The following is an 18,047-nucleotide window of genomic DNA, read 5'->3' on the forward strand; positions in this document are numbered from 1 at the left end:
AAATCGAAACCACAATGAGATGGCACTACCCACCCTATAGTCAGAAAGATGGACAGTAAAGGGGCACCCGGGTGGCTCAGATGGTTGGGTGTCCGACCTTGGCTCAGGTCGTGATCTCCAGCCCTGCGTCGGGCTCTGTGCTGACAGCTCAGAACATGGATGCTGCTTTGGATTCTGCGTGTGTGTGTCTCTCTCTCTGTCTCTGCCCCTCCCTGCTCGTGAGTGCTCTCTCTCTCTCTCTCTCTCTCTCTCAAAAATAAATAAATGTTAAAAAAAAAATTAAAAATAAAGTAGAAAAAGTCAGCTGCAGAGAGGGGAGTCTAGCCGGGAGGGGTGAGTTAGAAGACAAGGAGAGCTGGAGAGCAGGGCTGTCTCCCAGGAGCCCGACGGACTCTGCCGCTCCCCAGCAGGAGCTGCTCTGGCAAGCCCTGCCCCTCTCAGAGCCTCTGTGTCCTTTCCTTGCAAAGCGGCCGGTGTGGACAAGCTGATATTTGCGGCAGCCTTTCTCCTTATGTGCCTCCACGTTGAAGGGGGTGGGTTTCCTGGGTCTCGTATAGGGTCTGTTAGAGCAGGAGGGACTGGCAGGGAACATGGGGCTCTGGATCTTTGCCCCATTAAACAGGAGCATCAGTGGTAACAAAAATGGGAAAACCACACCATTCAAAACCAACAGTGCCCAGCGGACACAGCAACCTTGTCTATCTGGCCCGCACAGCTGCTAAGCTTTCAGGGAGATGTGTAGACGAGGGGTCACTCGGCTTCCTGCACAGACACCCGGGAGCAGGGCCGAGTGTGCGTGAGCATCCCCGAGCCTGGGCTCTCGGACCTGGGTCAGGGCCGGCAGCTCTCTCCCCCGACAGGGCCCCGAGACACAGTGTGCGCCCAATGGCTCCTACACGCCATTTACCTAAATGAGAGATTGACGACCGGGCGCCCTTGGGTGCCGCGCCACCCTCGTCTGTCCAGCTCACGGGGGAGCCTGTTTCCCTCTCTGCGGGCTCCTGCCAGGTCAGGCGGACGCGGGGCGAGAAACGAGAAGCCGCACAGACCCACAGACTGGAGTCAGGTTGCTCCTCGGGAAGGAGAGGAAACCCACGCTGACGTCTCATGAAAATACTCCTGCGGCTTGTTTGCGTAACGCGCCCTGAGCCGACAGGTTGTCTTAGTCTCGTGGAGCGTGTGGCTCTACGGCTGGGCCAGACGTCACTCCGGGTCCTTTTGCAGGAGGTTTCGAAGACCGCCCGGTTTTCTGCCCTGCGTGGTGCTTGCTCTCCAGGCCTGAGCTAAAAGCAAACAAACAACTCCCCCTTGCTCATCCTGCGGGACGCTGCCTTGGCTGCAAGTCGGCTGAGTGCGTTCCGTTGCAGCCTGGGGCACACGGGGTGGGGGGGGACGCCCAAGTAGGGGTCTCTTTCTGCTCCCTGGTGTCCAGAGTAGGGTCCCAGTTTGCTGGCACCACCTGTGAAGGCAGAAATGGCCCCTCTGAAATCAAACCACCCTGTGACTCTCAACACAAGATAATAATGGCTCGTTTGGTGACCTTGATGTTCCTTGGTGACCTTGACACCCCTTGATGTCTCGGGGCAGGGCCGCATGGCAGACCTAGACGGTGTCCCTGAGGCCATGCAGGCCCCTGCACAGTCCACGTGTCACAGATGGGGAAGCTGAGCCGGGAAGAGGGGCTGACCGGCTCAAGGTCACAGCTGAGTGGCCAGGTGGGATCTGGGCCCAACGTCCTTGCTGCCCGTCTGGGCTTTGCAGGCCACATCATGCTGTGTCCCTTTAATTAATTAATTAATTAATTAATTAATTTAGTTAGTTAGTTTTCTTTATTTTTGAGAGGCAGAGAGAGACAGAGCGTGAGCGGGGAAGGGGCAGAGAGAGACAGAGACCCAGAATCCGAAGCAGGGGCTCCAGGCTCTGAGCTGTCAGCACAGAGCCCAATGCGGGGCTCGAACTCAAGGACTGTGAGATCATGATCTGAGCCGAAGTCGGACGCTCAACTGACTTAGCCACCCAGGTGCCCCACGCTGTGTCCCTTTAGAAACCAAAAGAAAGGAGGAAACAGTGCCCTCTTTCAACCTCTCCTACTCCTCCTCCCTGCAGCCGAGACCCAGGCCCCCTGCTTAGGGGAGGCTGCACATTCCTTGGGAACCTGGCAGAACCCCTGTCCCCCCAGCCCCAGGCCCCGGTTTTCCGCTGACCTGGGCTGCCCTCCAACTCACAAGACTCTCTTTTGAGAGGGGAGGTGCGTTCTCTCCCTTTCACACTGGAGCCCCTTTTGAAGGGATTTGGATTACACGACAGAGGCCACTTCTGCTTACTTGCTTACTTCTGTCATGGACTTAAAATGAGGGACTTAAAATGACCCCCCTCCCTCTCCCCTCTCCCCGTACATAGGGGAACAAAAGGTGGAGGGAACGATTACTTTTCAGAGATGCTTTTAAGAGGGCTACTAAAATGATCTATCCACGTGTCTCTTTGCCCTATCTACTCCTCAAAAAAGAACTCAAACGTTTGCTAAGAAAATATTAGCTAATAAGACCAACAGGAGTTCAGAACGAAAGGCACAAGATAACCTGCAGAAAGAACTGAAAGCTGGAACTCGAAGGAGTATTTGTACGGCTGGGTTCACGGCAGCATTATTCACGATAGCTAAGGGTACAAGCGACCCAAACATCCACCGACAGGTGAATGGATACACAAAATGTGGTCTATACACACAGCGGAGTATTACTCAGCTTTAAAGAGGAAGGACGGGATGTCTGGATGGCTCAGTCGTTAAGTGTCCAACTTCAGCTCAGGTCCTGATCTCACGGCTCATGGGTTCGAGCCCCGCGTCGGGCTCTGTGCTGACGGCTCGGAGCCTGGAGCCCGCTTCGGATTCTCTGTCTCCCTCCCTCTCTGCCCCTCCCCCACTCACGCTATGTCACTCTCTCTCAAAAGTAAATAAACGTTAAAAAAAATTAAAAAAAAAAAGAAATAGGGTTTTAAAAAAAACAAAGAGGAGGGAAATGCTGATACTGGCTATGGCACGCGTGACTTTTGAGGACGCATTCGGTGAAACAAGGAAGTCACAAAATGACAAGCGCTGTGTGAGTCCGCTTATGTTATCTTTCTGGAGCAGTCACATTTAGGGAGGCAGAGAGTAGAATAGTGTCGCCCAGAGCCCGGGGGTGTGGAATGGGGGAGTTAGCTTTCATGGGCACAGCTTCAGGTGTACAAGGTAAAGGGTCCTGGAGAGGGGTGGTGCTGTCCTGATGGTTTCACAAAGGGGAACATACCGAATGCCACAGAACTGGACACTGAAAAGTGACGACGATCGTACCTTTATGTGTGTTTTACCGCAATTGAGGGGGTCAACAGAAGACAGCCCATGAGGGCAAATGATCAAATCCATGCTGCATTCAAAGAGGCCTTGTTTTGTACCTCAACCCCCCCGTCAGGCTACCAGCTTTTCAAAGGCAGGGACTCCTATGCCCTATTCATCTTCGTTACCCCGTCACCTAACTTGGGTCCTCAAAACGTTAGGTCCTCATTAAACGTTTGTTGCACCGAGGTCACGGTGTGATTACTGAATGCCGTGCGCTCGAGCGGGCATCGCGGCTTACGGAACGCTGGCGTGTGCACCCGATCACACCTGGTCGCCCAGCCCTTGCACTCTCCCCCAGGGGAGCCAGCCCAGACACCGAAGGCCAGAGACACGGTGCGTCAGATTCCAGGCCTGTCGGAAATCAGCTGTAAAATGGCTGGAAGATCCGCGGATAGGCTTTCAAAACATCTCTATGGCCTTGATTTTCTGAGATGAAAGTTAGATGTAAAACCGGGGCTGATAACACGGTCCATTTTCTCGAGGGCCCGTTGTGTCCCAGACGCTGTGCCGAGCCCACAAAAACCTTCCTTCAGCTCCTTTCATACGTCCCAGCCCGACAATGCCTGTGTCAGTATGCCTCTCAGACCGAGGAGCAGACACGGGCTTGGAGGTTGTGTGGCTCGTCCAAGGTTCTAGCATTAGAATACGGTGGCACTGGGGTGTCACCCGGGGCCCTGCCACCAAAGCCCAGGTGCTTTCTCACGCTTCAGAGATGTTACCAGGTCTACAGATCCTGTCCCATTTCTACCCTTTCTGCAGGGACAGTGATCATTAATTATTGCAGAGTCTTAGCTTGAGGTTTACTGGTTGGGTGACCCTGGTGGGTTTCTTCAAGGAGGCTCAGCTTCCTCACCTGTAAAACTGGGGTAATAACCATGCCCTCCTCGTAAGGCCATTTTGAGCATCAAAGGAGGTAACACTGTGACCGGCATGGGTTGTCTTGTAAAGAGGGGAAAATAAATTTTGGGCGTGAAGATGTACCAGTGACATTGACCGGACTCCACGCCCCTTGGGATCAGCCAGTGAAATCTACATTGGTTTGGTGTTTGTGAAAAGGCTTACCAAGGTGCTGGCCATTTACATAGAGACCCACGCTGCCAATGCCTTGTCTCCAGGGATGAAACCACTTTCCTTACGAAACGGCATATTTCATTTGAAAAGTAAGGAGTTCTGCAGTCGGTGGATCGTGTCCCCCCGTGGACCTGGCTGTTGCACACTCGCCCTTAGGTTGCGATTCATCTGCACCAGCGTCACCTTCAGTCCAGGCGATATGGTTCGGTGATTTCTCCAGGTCCCCACTTGCTTCGTTTATCACAGTTCTCCCTTTCTGGAGTTTAATTATTTTGAGAGAGCAAAAGAGAGAGTGGGGTAGGAGCAGAGAGAGGTGGGGGAGGGAGAATCTCAAGCGGGCTCTGCACCGTCGTTGCACGCAGAGCCCCACGTGGGGCTCGATCCCACGAACCGTGAGATCCCGGCCTGAGCCGAAATCAAGAGTCAGATGCCTTAACCGACTGAGCCATCCTGGTGCCCCGGCATGTTCTATCTTTTGGCAAAAATCCTTGTTGCTAATTATAAGCTACCTCAGATGTGATTGGGCATAAATGATAAACCAACGTTCATTATAATTTAGTGTCAAAGGTGTTTTATTAAATTGTATGAAAACCGATTGTTCTTATAATAGCTTGCGTGGTAAACCGACTGTTACATTGCCCAATGTTTTAGATAAACTGGCTCGCGGAATTTGGTCACGTATTAAAAACGGGTTATTCACATGAACATTGTGATGTTTTCTGAATGCACGTTCCTAGTCGGGGCGCTTTTAAACGGCAAAAATGGTGCTTGGCGAGAGGACCAGCATCGTCAAAAACAGGCGAAAAATAAAGTACTGAGAAGCTGGGGAGGAGGTGCAGAAATGGGTATCTGACCGTAGGCGGTAGATGAAACAGCTCCTTGTGTCACACCTCACAGTGCTCCTTGGAAAGCTTCGACATGGTGGTCGTGAGAACTTTCCTTCCTTGTCGAAGCCAAGGTGGATTCCCTGCCCCGCCCCTGGTTGCCGTGTACACATTCCGGTGACTCCATCACAAGTACAACCTTTAGAGGTTCTCCAGCCTAAGGCGGAAGGTGGGAACCTGCCTCATTCCAAGAGTAGTTACCGATGGAAACCGTGCTGGGTTTTCCTTTCTTTCTTTTCTTTTTTCTTAGCCAAACACTTCCTTGTCATTAACAGACCTTTGAAACGGAGTAAAATGTCTTTGAAACGCCAGGGGAAGGTACGATAAAAGTGCCTGAGGAAGGTACGTTGTGATTTTTTGCCCCACAGGTGTAACTCTTGTCCAAATATAAAATAATTTGTTCACTCAGCCACCATGCAGTGAGTGTCCCCAGCTGGCCAGGTGCTGGACGAGGCACGGGAGGAGGGAGATGAATAGGAGAATGTCTTCTGAAGACCTCAGTCCGCTTGGGGAGGCAGACGCGTGAACAGATCATTACAGAAGAGTGTAGTGAGGACAGAAGGTAGTGACAGCCTGTCAGGGGCATAGATGCAGGCTGAATTGTGTTCCTCAAAAAGATTCGTTGGAGTCCTAACCCCCGATACCTGCGAATGTGACCGTATTTGGAAATAGCGTCCTTGCAGATAGAGTCGAGATGAGGTCAGACTGGACTGGAGGGGGGGGGGGTGCTTAAAGCCAGTGGCTGGTGCCCTTGTAAAGAGAGGGATTTGCAGACACAGAGACAGAGGAAGGATGGCCATGTGACGATGGACACAGACATGAGCGTCGCACTGCTACATGCTAAGGAACATGAGGACGGCGAGCAACCGCGAGCACTCAGCAAGTGGCGAGGGAGGATGCTCCCCTGGGTCCTTCAGACACGGCATGGCCGGCCAGTACCTTGATTTCAGATTGCTGGCGTCCAGAATAAATTCCTGTCACCACCTCATTTGTGATAACTTGTCACGGCAGCCCCAGGAAATGTATGTGGGTGCCATGCTGGACCGGGGGGCATGCAGGGTAGGGTCAGCCACGGAGCCCTCCCCAGAGGAGACAGTCGTGAGCTGTTTCAGAGCACAAGGAGGTAGCCGCACGGGAAGATCGGAAAGGTGGCACCTGGGATCGCAGAGACGCAGGAGCTGCCACCTTGGGGAAGTAGCAGCAGGTTTCTTTTAAGGGCATTTAGCCTAGTCTCCTAGAGCCCCAGGGCCCCAACACAGGAGCTCAGGTTTTTATGTGTATGTTTCTCACGCCCTGTTCGAGGAGGGGAGGGCAAATTGGGGATCCTTTCGTTAGATTTTTCAAGGGAGCCACAAGGTCACAAACTGGTGATGTCAAGGAGATTGTGGGGGGGGGGGGGAGCCAGACAGGAGACGAGTCTGGTGTGGGGTCACCGGCTTGACTGTGACCTCGCCAGGAGCAGGCAGTACTGGTAGGATTAACCAGATGGGACAGAACAGAGCCTATCTCGTAAGGGAAAACAGGCCTTGGCTTTCCACTGGACATTGGAGGGGAAGAGGGGGGTAGGAAGGGATGCCTCAGTTTCTATTGTGGGCGATAGGTGGATGGTGGCCACTTGCCAAAATAATGGGTGTGGTTTGGCAGGAGAAGGAGGAGAGGAGCAGAAGGAGGAGGAGGAGGAGGGAAGGAGGAGGAAGAGAGGAGGAAGAGGAGGGAAGGAGGAGGAAGAGAGGAGGAAGAGGAGGGAGAAGAGGAGGAGGAGGAGGAAGAGAGGAGGAGGAGGAAGAGAGGAGGAAGAGGAGGGAGAAGAGGAGGAGGAAGAGAGGAGGCAGCTTGGGGAGAGTTGGTTGGTTCCCTCTCATACTAGGTGATTTGGAGGCTAGGTGGTTCTAGGGGTTGGTGCTCACAGAGGAGATCTGGGTCTTTCCTTGGCATTGGTTTATAAAGTGAGCAGAGGCCACGGTGTGTCTGAGATTTGGCACGAGAGCCCAGAGGGAGAACAGGATGGTCAAAGAGAGAACCCACAAAGGAAAGTAAGGCACAGTAGCCAGAAGGGAGGAAGACAGAAGACCCGTTGTTCCAGAAGTCAAAGATGGAAAGATCTCCCAGAGACACTGGGTAGCTAACAGGGTCAAACCCCACAGAGATGATTAGTTTAACTTAAATTGGAGAAGTAGTTCTGAGAAACATCCATTTTGAAATGCTTTCGTAAGGTATGGTTCAACGTGGCGGAAGCTCCTGTTAAGGCTGTAGGTGAGGAGAGGCGTTTATGGACCCAGAAGTGGGAATCTGGATGCGCCTTCTTGTCCCTGATGTGGATGATGGAGGAATGCAAACACGCGTGCTCGCCAAACTAACTGAAGGCTGGGCACGTCATTTCCACATGACTTTGATGGAGTGATTCATCAGGCGGTGCTCGTCCGCTGTTTTCGTAGCGACGCCTCGAGCATTGTTGGGTGCTGTGTGGGCATTGTGGGTGATTCCTTGCTCCTACCCTGTGCTTCACCCATTGTGCTTACCTGCCGGTCTCCAAATATGCTGGATTTTTCTGCTTTTAGTACTCTAAGCCATTTCCACCTTCTCTTACACCTCTGTTCAGGCTGTGCCACCTTCTGTCCGCCCCACTTCTATATTTGTCTAAACTCACCCCATCCTGTAGGGCCATTTCATCCCAAACCCTGCTGGGGTCCCTTTGGCTGGCAGGGCTCTGTCCGTGGCTCACGGAGGCCGGGATAGCAGAGCCATGGGCGGGAGAGCTTCTCATTGCCTTTGCCTCAGTCCAGGGCCCCCAACACCCCGAGTGCTACATAACTTCCTGCCCTGGACTCCGTGCCTGAAGCACACCTTCCTCCAGAGAGGAAATCTGAATTCCAGGAGGGTCTGGTTTAGGGTCTCTTGATGTGTTCACTTAATGTCGCTCATGGTGCTTGTGGGCTCTGGAAAGGGGCTCAAAGTTGAGGGTGAATGGCCTTGGATGAGTGGCTAAGGCTGATGGAGACAGAAGCATATACAGACCTTCCAACCATCTCGGGAGAGGAAACTTCTTCAGACATGCCAGTGCGTTGACACCCTCCCTGGGGCCCAGAGGACCAGAGCGCTGGGCACCACACAACTGATCCGTAAACCCACAATGGATTGTTGGCTAAAATCAGGCTGATTTTTTAAAAAAAATTTTTAATGTTTATTTATTTAATTTTGAGAGAGAGAGAGAGAGAGAGAGAGAGAGAATGGAGGAGGGGCAGAGACAGAGGGAGACACAGAATCTGAAGCAGGCTCCAGGCTCTGAGCTGTCAGCACAGAGCCCGACGCAGGGCTTGAACCCATGAACTGCGAGATCATGACCCGAGCCAAAGTCGGACCCCACCCCTAGTCAGGCTGATTTTTAAATTAATATCAAAATAAAAGTCAGGATGCTGGTGGTGTTGATGGCTTCATTTTAGTGGAAGTAAGTGGTTAAGGGTCCCATTTAGATCCCCCTAGATACAGTTTTCCAAAAGCCATGGTGTGGTTTTGCGATCAAAAGCATGTGGTTTCCTCCCAGGGCCCTAAACTTATCATTTGTAGAAGAGCGTGTTGGCTTAAGACCGGCAGTGTTCTTGGACCCGAGCTGCATTGAATGTTTTGGAGGGTTTGCTAAAATGTCTCGGCTAAGTCCCACCCAACTCTCTGATTTAGTAGATCTGCGGGAGGGCGGGTGGGACACGAGAATGGGCACTTCCAGCAAGTTCGCCCATGACGCGGAAGGTTGTGGTCCGGGAGCGCCACTCTGAAAGCTCTCAGTCTTAAACAGCGCTGTGCGGTAGGACCCCATTGGGTTTCCAAGAAGCAGAGCCCGAGGTAGGGATTGGGAGACATGTGGGCGAGGGTGTGCCCCAGGAAAGGACTGTGAGAGAGTTAGGGAGGCCTGACGGGGTACAGTCTGGCCCTTGGCTTACCCTCTGGAGCATGCACAATAGAGCTTTCCTGGCTTTTGTACCTCTTTTGTGTCCCACCCCTGGCTGTGGGCCAACATACAGAAAGGTGCAGCATCCACAGAGGACTGTTCTCAGAGAAGAGTGAAGCTGTGAGTCACTGACAGCTACCCTCCCAACAGCTGGGGGATGGGACGGCGCCCCACAGCAGGGCACGAACGGAGACAGCTCTGGGTCTGATGTCACAGGGGGCAAACCGGAGTCAGGGAGGTCATGTACACTACCCAAAGCGGCACAGCTGGAATTTGGCTCCGGGCTGCGAGATTTCTGGGATGGCACCTGGGCTGGTGCATATGCCCCGCAGGTGCACAGGGCCTGCCCGTCGTCTGCCAGTTTCCTCTTAACCAGGACGATTTCTTTTTTTTTTTTTTTTTTTTTTTTTTTTTTTTTTTTTTAATATATGAAATTTACTGTCAAATTGGTTTCCATACAACACCCAGTGCTCATCCCAAAAGGTTCCCTCCTCAATACCCATCACCCACCCTGTCCTCCCTCCCACCCCCCATCAACCCTCAGTTTGTTCTCAGTTTTTAACAGTCTCTTATGCTTTGGCTCTCTCCCACTCTAACCTCTTTTTTTTTTTTTTTTTTTTTCCCTTCCCCTCCCCCATGGGTTTCTGTTATGTTTCTCAGGATCCACATAAGAGTGAAACCATATGGTATCTGTCTTTCTCTGTATGGCTTATTTCACTTAGCATCACACTCTCCAGTTCCATCCATGTTGCTACAAAAGGCCATATTTCATTTTTTCTCATTGCCACGTAGTATTCCATTGTGTATATAAACCACAATTTCTTTATCCACTCATCAGTTGATGGACATTTAGGCTCTTTCCATAATTTGGCTATTGTTGAGAGTGCCGCTATAAACATTGGGGTACAGGTGCCCCTATGCATCAGTACTCCTGTATCCCTTGGATAAATTCCTAGCAGTGCTATTGCTGGGTCATAGGGTAGGTCTATTTTTAATTTTCTGAGGAACCTCCACACTGCTTTCCAGAGCGGCTGCACCAATTTGCATTCCCACCAACAGTGCAAGAGGGTTCCCGTTTCTCCACATCCTCTCCAGCATCTATAGTCTCCTGATTTCTTCATTTTGGCCACTCTGACTGGCGTGAGGTGGTATCTGAGTGTGGTTTTGATTTGTATTTCCCTGATAAGGAGCGACGTTGAACATCTTTTCATGTGCCTGTTGGCCATCCGGATGTCTTCTTTAGAGAAGTGTCTATTCATGTTTTCTGCCCATTTCTTCACTGGGTTATTTGTTTTTCGGGTGTGGAGTTTGATGAGCTCTTTATAGATTTTGGATACTAGCCCTTTGTCCGATGTGTCATTTGCAAATATCTTTTCCCATTCCGTTGGTTGCCTTTTAGTTTTGTTGGTTGTTTCCTTTGCTGTGCAGAAGCTTTTTATCTTCATAAGGTCCCAGTAATTCACTTTTGCTTTTAATTCCCTTGCCTTTGGGGATGTGCCGAGTAAGAGATTGCTACGGCTGAGGTCAGAGAGGTCTTTTCCTGCTTTCTCCTCTAAGGTTTTGATGGTTTCCTGTCTCACATTCAGGTCCTTTATCCATTTTGAGTTTATTTTTGTGAATGGTGTGAGAAAGTGGTCTAGTTTCAACCTTCTGCATGTTGCTGTCCAGTTCTCCCAGCACCATTTGTTAAAGAGACTGTCTTTTTTCCATTGGATGTTCTTTCCTGCTTTGTCAAAGATGAGTTGGCCATACGTTTGTGGGTCTAGTTCTGGGGTTTCTATTCTATTCCATTGGTCTATGTGTCTGTTTTTATGCCAATACCATGCTGTCTTGATGATGACAGCTTTGTAGTAGAGGCTAAAGTCTGGGATTGTGATGCCTCCTGCTTTGGTCTTCTTCTTCAAAATTACTTTGGCTATTCGGGGCCTTTTGTGGTTCCATATGAATTTTAGGATTGCTTGTTCTAGTTTCGAGAAGAATGCTGGTGCAATTTTGATTGGGATTGCATTGAATGTGTAGATAGCTTTGGGTAGTATTGACATTTTGACAATATTTATTCTTCCAATCCATGAGCAGGGAATGTCTTTCCATTTCTTTATATCTTCTTCAATTACCTGCATAAGCTTTCTATAGTTTTCAGCATACAGATCTTTTACATCTTTGGTTAGATTTATTCCTAGGTATTTTATGCTTCTTGGTGCAATTGTGAATGGGATCAGTTTCTTCGTTTGTCTTTCTGTTGCTTCATTGTTAGTGTATAAGAATGCAACTGATTTCTGCACATTGATTTTGTATCCTGCAACTTTGCTGAATTCATGTATCAGTTCTAGCAGACTTTTGGTGGAGTCTATCGGATTTTCCATGTATAATATCATGTCATCTGCAAAAAGCGAAAGCTTGACTTCATCTTTGCCAATTTTGATGCCTTTGATTTCCTTTTGTTGTCTGATTGCTGATGCTAGAACTTCCAGCACTACATTAAACAACAGCGGTGACAGTGGGCATCCCTGTCGTGTTCCTGATCTCAGGGAAAAAGCTCTCAGTTTTTCCCCGTTGAGGATGATGTTAGCTGTGGGCTTTTCATAAATGGCCTTTATGATCTTTAAGTATGTTCCTTCTATCCCGACTTTCTCAAGGGTTTTTATTAAGAAAGGGTGCTGGATTTTGTCAAAGGCCTTTTCTGCATCGATTGACAGGATCATATGGTTCTTCTCTTTTTTTTTGTTAATGTGATGTATCACGTTGATCGATTTGCGAATGTTGAACCAGGTCTGCATCCCAGGAATGAATCCCACTTGATCATGGTGAATAATTCTTTTTATATGCTGTTGAATTCGATTTGCTAGTATCTTATTAAGAATTTTTGCATCCATATTCATCAGGGATATTGGCCTGTAGTTCTCTTTTTTTACTGGGTCTCTGTCTGGTTTAGGAATCAAAGTAATACTGGCTTCATAGAATGAGTCTGGAAGTTTTCCTTCCCTTTCTATTTCTTGGAATAGCTTGAGAAGGATAGGTATTATCTCTGCTTTAAATGTCTGGTAGAACTCCCCTGGGAAGCCATCTGGTCCTGGACTCTTATTTGTTGGGAGATTTTTGATAACCGATTCAATTTCTTCGCTGGTTATGGGTCTGTTCAAGCTTTCTATTTCCTCCTGATTGAGTTTTGGAAGAGTGTGGGTGTTTAGAAATTTGTCCATTTCTTCCAGGTTGTCCAATTTGCTGGCATATAATTTTTCATAGTATTCCCTGATAATTGTTTGTATCTCTGAGGGATTGGTTGTAATCATTCCATTTTCATTCATGATTTTATCTATTTGGGTCATCTCCCTTTTCTTTTTGAGAAGCCTGGCTAGAGGTTTGTCAATTTTGTTTATTTTTTCAAAAAACCAACTCTTGGTTTCGTTGATCTGCTCTACAGTTTTTTTAGATTCTATATTGTTTATTTCTGCTCTGATCTTTATGATTTCTCTTCTTCTGCTGGGTTTAGGCTGCCTTTGCTGTTCTGCTTCTATTTCCTTTAGGTGTGCTGTTAGATTTTGTATTTGGGATTTTTCTTGTTTCTTGAGATAGGCCTGGATTGCAATGTATTTTCCTCTCAGGACTGCCTTCGCTGCATCCCAGAGCGTTTGGATTGTTGTATTTTCATTTTCGTTTGTTTCCATATATATTTTAATTTCTTCTCTAATTGCCTGGTTGACCCACTCATTCGTTAGTAGGGTGTTCTTTAACCTCCATGCTTTTGGAGGTTTTCCAGACTTTTTCCTGTGGTTGATTTCAAGCTTCATAGCATTGTGGTCTGAAAGTATGCATGGTATAATTTCAATTCTTGTAAACTTATGAAGGGCTGTTTTGTGACCCAGTATATGATCTATCTTGGAGAATGTTCCATGTGCACTCGAGAAGAAAGTATATTCTGTTGCTTTGGGATGCAGAGTTCTAAATGTATCTGTCAAGTCCATCTGATCCAATGTATCATTCAGGGCCCTTGTTTCTTTATTGACTGTGTGTCTAGATGATCTATCCATTTCTGTAAGTGGGGTGTTAAAGTCCCCTGCAATGACCACATTCTTATCAATAAGGTTGCTTATGTTTATGAGTAATTGTTTTATATATCTGGGGGCTCGGGTATTTGGCGCATAGACATTTATAATAGTTAGCTCTTCCTGGTGGATAGACCCTGTGATTATTATATAATGCCCTTCTTCATCTCTTGTTACAGCCTTTAATTTAAAGTCTAGTTTGTCTGATATAAGTATGGCTACTCCAGCTTTCTTTTGGCTTCCAGGAGCATGATAGATAGTTCTCCATCCCCTCACTCTCAATCTAAAGGTGTCCTCAGATCTAAAATGAGTCTCTTGTAGACAGCAAATAGATGGGTCTTGTTTTTTTATCCATTCTGATACCCTATGTCTTTTAGTTGGCGCATTTAATCCATTTACATTCAGTGTTATTATAGAAAGATATGGGTTTAGAGTCATTGTGATGTCTGTATGTTTTATGCTTGTAGTGATGTCTCTGGTACTTTGTCTCACAGGATCCCCCTTAGGATCTCTTGTAGGGCTGGTTTCGTGGTGACAAATTCCTTCAGTTTTTGTTTGTTTGGGAAGACCTTTATCTCTCCTTCTATTCTAAATGACAGACTTGCTGGATAAAGGATTCTCGGCTGCATATTTTTTCTGTTTAGCACACTGTAGATATCGTGCCAAGCCTTCCTGGCCTGCCAAGTTTCAAAGGAGAGATCAGTCACGAGTCTTATAGGTCTCCCTTTATATGTGAGGGCACGTTTATCCCTTGCTGCTTTCAGAATTTTCTCTTTATCCTTGTATTTTGCCAGTTTCACTATGATATGTCGTGCAGAAGATCGATTCAAGTTACGTCTGAAGGGAGTTCTCTGTGCCTCTTGGATTTCAATGCCTTTTTCCTTCCCCAGTTCAGGGAAGTTCTCAGCTATAATTTGTTCAAGTACCCCTTCAGCACCTTTCCCTCTCTCTTCCTCCTCTGGGATACCAATTATGCGTATATTATTTTTTTTTAGTGTATCACTTAGTTCTCTAATTTTCCCCTCATACTCCTGGATTTTTTTATCTCTCTTTCTTTCAGCTTCCTCTTTCTCCATAACTTTATCTTCTAGTTCACCTATTCTCTCCTCTGCCTCTTCAAGCCGAGCTATCGTGGTTTCCATTTTGTTTTGCATTTCGTTTAAAGCGTTTTTCAGCTCCTCGTGACTGTTCCTTAGTCCCTCGATCTTTGTGGCAAGAGATTCTCTGCTGTCCTGTATACTGTTTTCAAGCCCAGCGATTAATTTTATGACTATTATTCTAAATTCACTTTCTGTTATATTATTTAAATCCTTTTTGATCAGTTCATTAGCTGTTGTTATTTCCTGGAGATTCTTCTGAGGGGAATTCTTCCGTTTGGTCATTTTGGAGAGTCCCTGGCGTGGTGAGGACCTGCAGGGCACTTCCCCTGTGCTGTGGTGTATAACTGGAGTTAGTGGGCGGGGCCGCAGTCCGACCCGATGTCTGCCCCCAGCCCACTGCTGGGGCCACAGTCAGACTGGTGTGTGCCTTCTCTTCCCCTCTCCTAGGGGCGGGATTCACTGTGGGGTGGCGTGGCCCGTCTGGGCTACTTGCACACTGCCAGGCTTGTGTTGCTGGGGATCTGGCGTATTAGCTGGGGTGGGTAGGCAAGGTGCACGGGGGCTGGAGGGGCAGGCTTAGCTCGCTTCTCCTTAGGTGATCCACTTCAGGAGGGGCCCTGTGGCAGCGGGAGGGAGTCAGATCCGCTGCCGGAGGTTTGGCTCCGCAGAAGCACCGAGTTGGGTGTTTGCGCGGAGCGAGCAAGTTCCCTGGCAGGAACTGGTTCCCTTTGGGATTTTGGCTGGGGGATGGGCGGGGGAGATGGCGCTGGCGAGCGCCTTTGTTCCCCGCCAAGCTGAGCTCTGTCGTCCGGGGGCTCAGCAGCTCTCCCTCCCTTTGTCCTCCGGCCTCCCCGCTTTCCGAGCAGAGCTGTTCACTTCTGACCTCCCAGACGCTAAGTCGCGCTTGCTGTCGGAACACAGTCTGTCCGGCCCCTCCGCTTTTGCCAGCCAGACTCGGGGGCTCCGCTTGGCCGGCGAGCCGCCCCTCCGCCCCGGCTCCCTCCCGCCGGTCCGTGGAGCGCGCACCGCCTCGCCGCCCTTCCTACCCTCTTCCGTGGGCCTCTAGTCTGCGCTTGACTCCGGAGACTCCCTTCTGCTAATCCTCTGGCGGTTTTCTGGGTTCTTTAGGCAGGTGTAGGTGGAATCTAAGTGATCGGCAGGACGCGCTGTGAGCCCCGCGTCCTCCTACGCCGCCATCTTCCGGAACCTCCAACCAGGACGATTTCTTGATGCGGAGTGGACTCAACCAGCCCCTGGGGGAGGTCTGGGCCAGGCCAGCTCCCACTGTGGAGAGGAGCAGACTGGCCTGGCCCCTTCCTGTCCTCGCACCAGGAGCAAGACCAAGGCCACGTGCAATCTGGTCTGGTTAATGCATCTTCTGTACGGGAGATGTGAACCCCTTTCCCGTGAAACTCATGGATGCCAGCTACTGGAAAAGCCAAAACTTCTATTTACCGTAGTTCTTGCTAACCTGCCCCACGTGTCCCCCGGCTTTGTCTTACTTGGAGACGCCAGCGCGGGGTCACCCGATGGCGGGGGCCTCCATCCGTGGTCAAGCGGGAAGGCACAGGGGATGTGTCCTCACTGCACGCCAGGCACTCCGCTAACAGCCTTGCTATTCATCGTCCCATTATTTCTTACAGGGTCTCGTTTCCTCTGACACTTGGGAAAACAAGACTGACAATTTAACCAACTTACCCCCAAATTACTTAAATTGACCAAGTGGTGAATGGCAGACACAGATTTGATTCAGGGTCTTTCTTTCCTAAATTCTATGCTTTTAACCACTCTCGTAACTCACCTCCTCGTGTCCTTTGAGGTCATCGTATCAGACATCCTCTTTTGTGGCTTTAGTCTTACCTCATTTTCACTCCAAAATAGGCTCGTGGCTTAAGTTCCAACTTTACCAGTTTTGTGAACTCTCGTACGTATGTCTTCACGTTTCATCGTTGTGTGGTTCGTGAGTTTTTGAGCCCTTTCTTTCGATAAACAGTGCATTGTGAATTCTTACCCGTGTTGCTGCATAGACCTTATATCTGTTGTTTTAAAGGCCCTACGTTTCATCCAATGCATCTACCTCAGTCTCCCCAACTAGGATGTGTGCATCCTAGTCCCCGGAATTGGTGGACATCCTACCTTTCCTGGCAAAAGGGACTTTGCAGATGTGGTTAAGAACCTTGAGACGGGACCGTGATCCTGGATTATCTGTGGGTCCAATCTAAGCACAAGGGTCCCCATAAGAGGGAGGCGGGAGGGTCAGAGAGAGAAGAAGTGATGATGGACGCAGAGCTTGAGTGACGTGCGGCCACACGCCAAGGAAAGCCGGCGGCATCTAGAAGCTGGAAAAGGCAAGGAACCACGTTCTCCCTGGAGCCTCCCAAAGGAGTGCAGCCAGCCAGTCCCTTGACTGTAGCTCCGTGAGACTTGCACTGGACGTCTGACCTCCAGAGCTGGAAGATAACACATCTGTGCTGTTTGAGCCCCGAAGTTGGTGGGCAATATTGCAGCAGCCGCGGAGTGCTGAGACTCAGCCCCTGCTTGTCTGGGCCCAGTTCTGGCCCTCCTCCCTGCTGGGGGTGATGCCCCTCCCCCGTAGCTCATGTTTCTCGCATGTCATTATGTTCTGGGCATTGTGCTGAGGGCAGGTTAGGTAGGCCACTCAATCTCTTTCAGGACCTCTCTAAAGTAGGCTCCATTATTATGTCCCATTTCACAACAAGGAGCCAAGGGATGCGGAGTTACTTTCCCAAAGCCACGCATGTAGCTAGAGATCCTGGGACCTTGTGGTCTGACTCTAGCGACCATCTAGGCTGGGATGGGAGATGGTGCTGTCTTGGTCAGACTCATTAAGAGTCATAACCAGTGCGGGTTATCAAACGTTAACCCCAGATCCCACACCGGCCCAAGTCCTTTACATACACACTGCCCTCAGGGCCTTGATGGCAAGGCTGGGCGAGAGATGTTCGTCTCTGCATTTTATGGCTGGAGAAACTCAGAGAGGCCAAGTAACTCACCTGCTGCAGGTGAGCTGGGGGCCGAGCTGGGCTGCAGCTCTGGGTCTAGCTGGCCCCAAAGCCTGTGCTGACTTCAGACTTCTTAACACGAGGCCACATGACTAGAGCCAGGAGATTTCCTTCTTCATCAGCTTTATTGTCAGCTCATCACGATGCATCGACCCTGCAGAGAAATCCGTGAGATCTTTCAGGTCTCATATTTGTGCTTCATGGAAAGTGGTCTGTGCACGTCACCTTGGATGACTATCTGTGTCCCTCAGTAACGGAAGGAGATGGAGGTGTAGCCACACATCTGCGTTGGAGCTGATGGGGGCTCCGTCGTCACTCAAGGATGAGAGGGGACGCGAGCAGGCTTTGGATGGGTCAGTGGTGGCCCTTGAAATTCCCATGATCCCCTTGCAAACCTGCCAAGATTAAAAGTGCTGTAGTGTACCATTTTCTCCGTAAAATGCTTGAAATTCTGCAAGTTATTTCAATTATATTGTAAATTTTTCATAAGCCCTTCTCGTGAGTCGATGAAGACAGCCGCTTCTCCCTCTTCTCTAACTTAGAGAACCTCATCGCCAGCACTAGCCGTTGGGGAACCGTTCTTCGTAGGCTTTGGAAAAATCACTCTCCC

The 18,047-nt window shown here is 49.5% G+C and overlaps 1 protein-coding gene and 1 long non-coding RNA gene across 2 annotated transcripts in view; both read left to right on the forward strand.

Moving 5' to 3' along the window:
* CD2H10orf90 (chromosome D2 C10orf90 homolog) overlaps window positions 1–18,047 on the forward strand; it is a 270,251-nt gene that overhangs the window by 176,286 nt on the left and 75,918 nt on the right.
* Window positions 1–18,047, forward strand: part of LOC144613210 (uncharacterized) — a 28,929-nt gene that overhangs the window by 6,737 nt on the left and 4,145 nt on the right. The window lies entirely within an intron of this gene.

Source organism: Panthera onca, chromosome D2 (assembly GCF_046562875.1).
Source record: "Panthera onca isolate mPanOnc1 chromosome D2, mPanOnc1 haplotype 2, whole genome shotgun sequence".
Lineage (NCBI taxonomy): Eukaryota > Metazoa > Chordata > Mammalia > Carnivora > Felidae > Panthera > Panthera onca.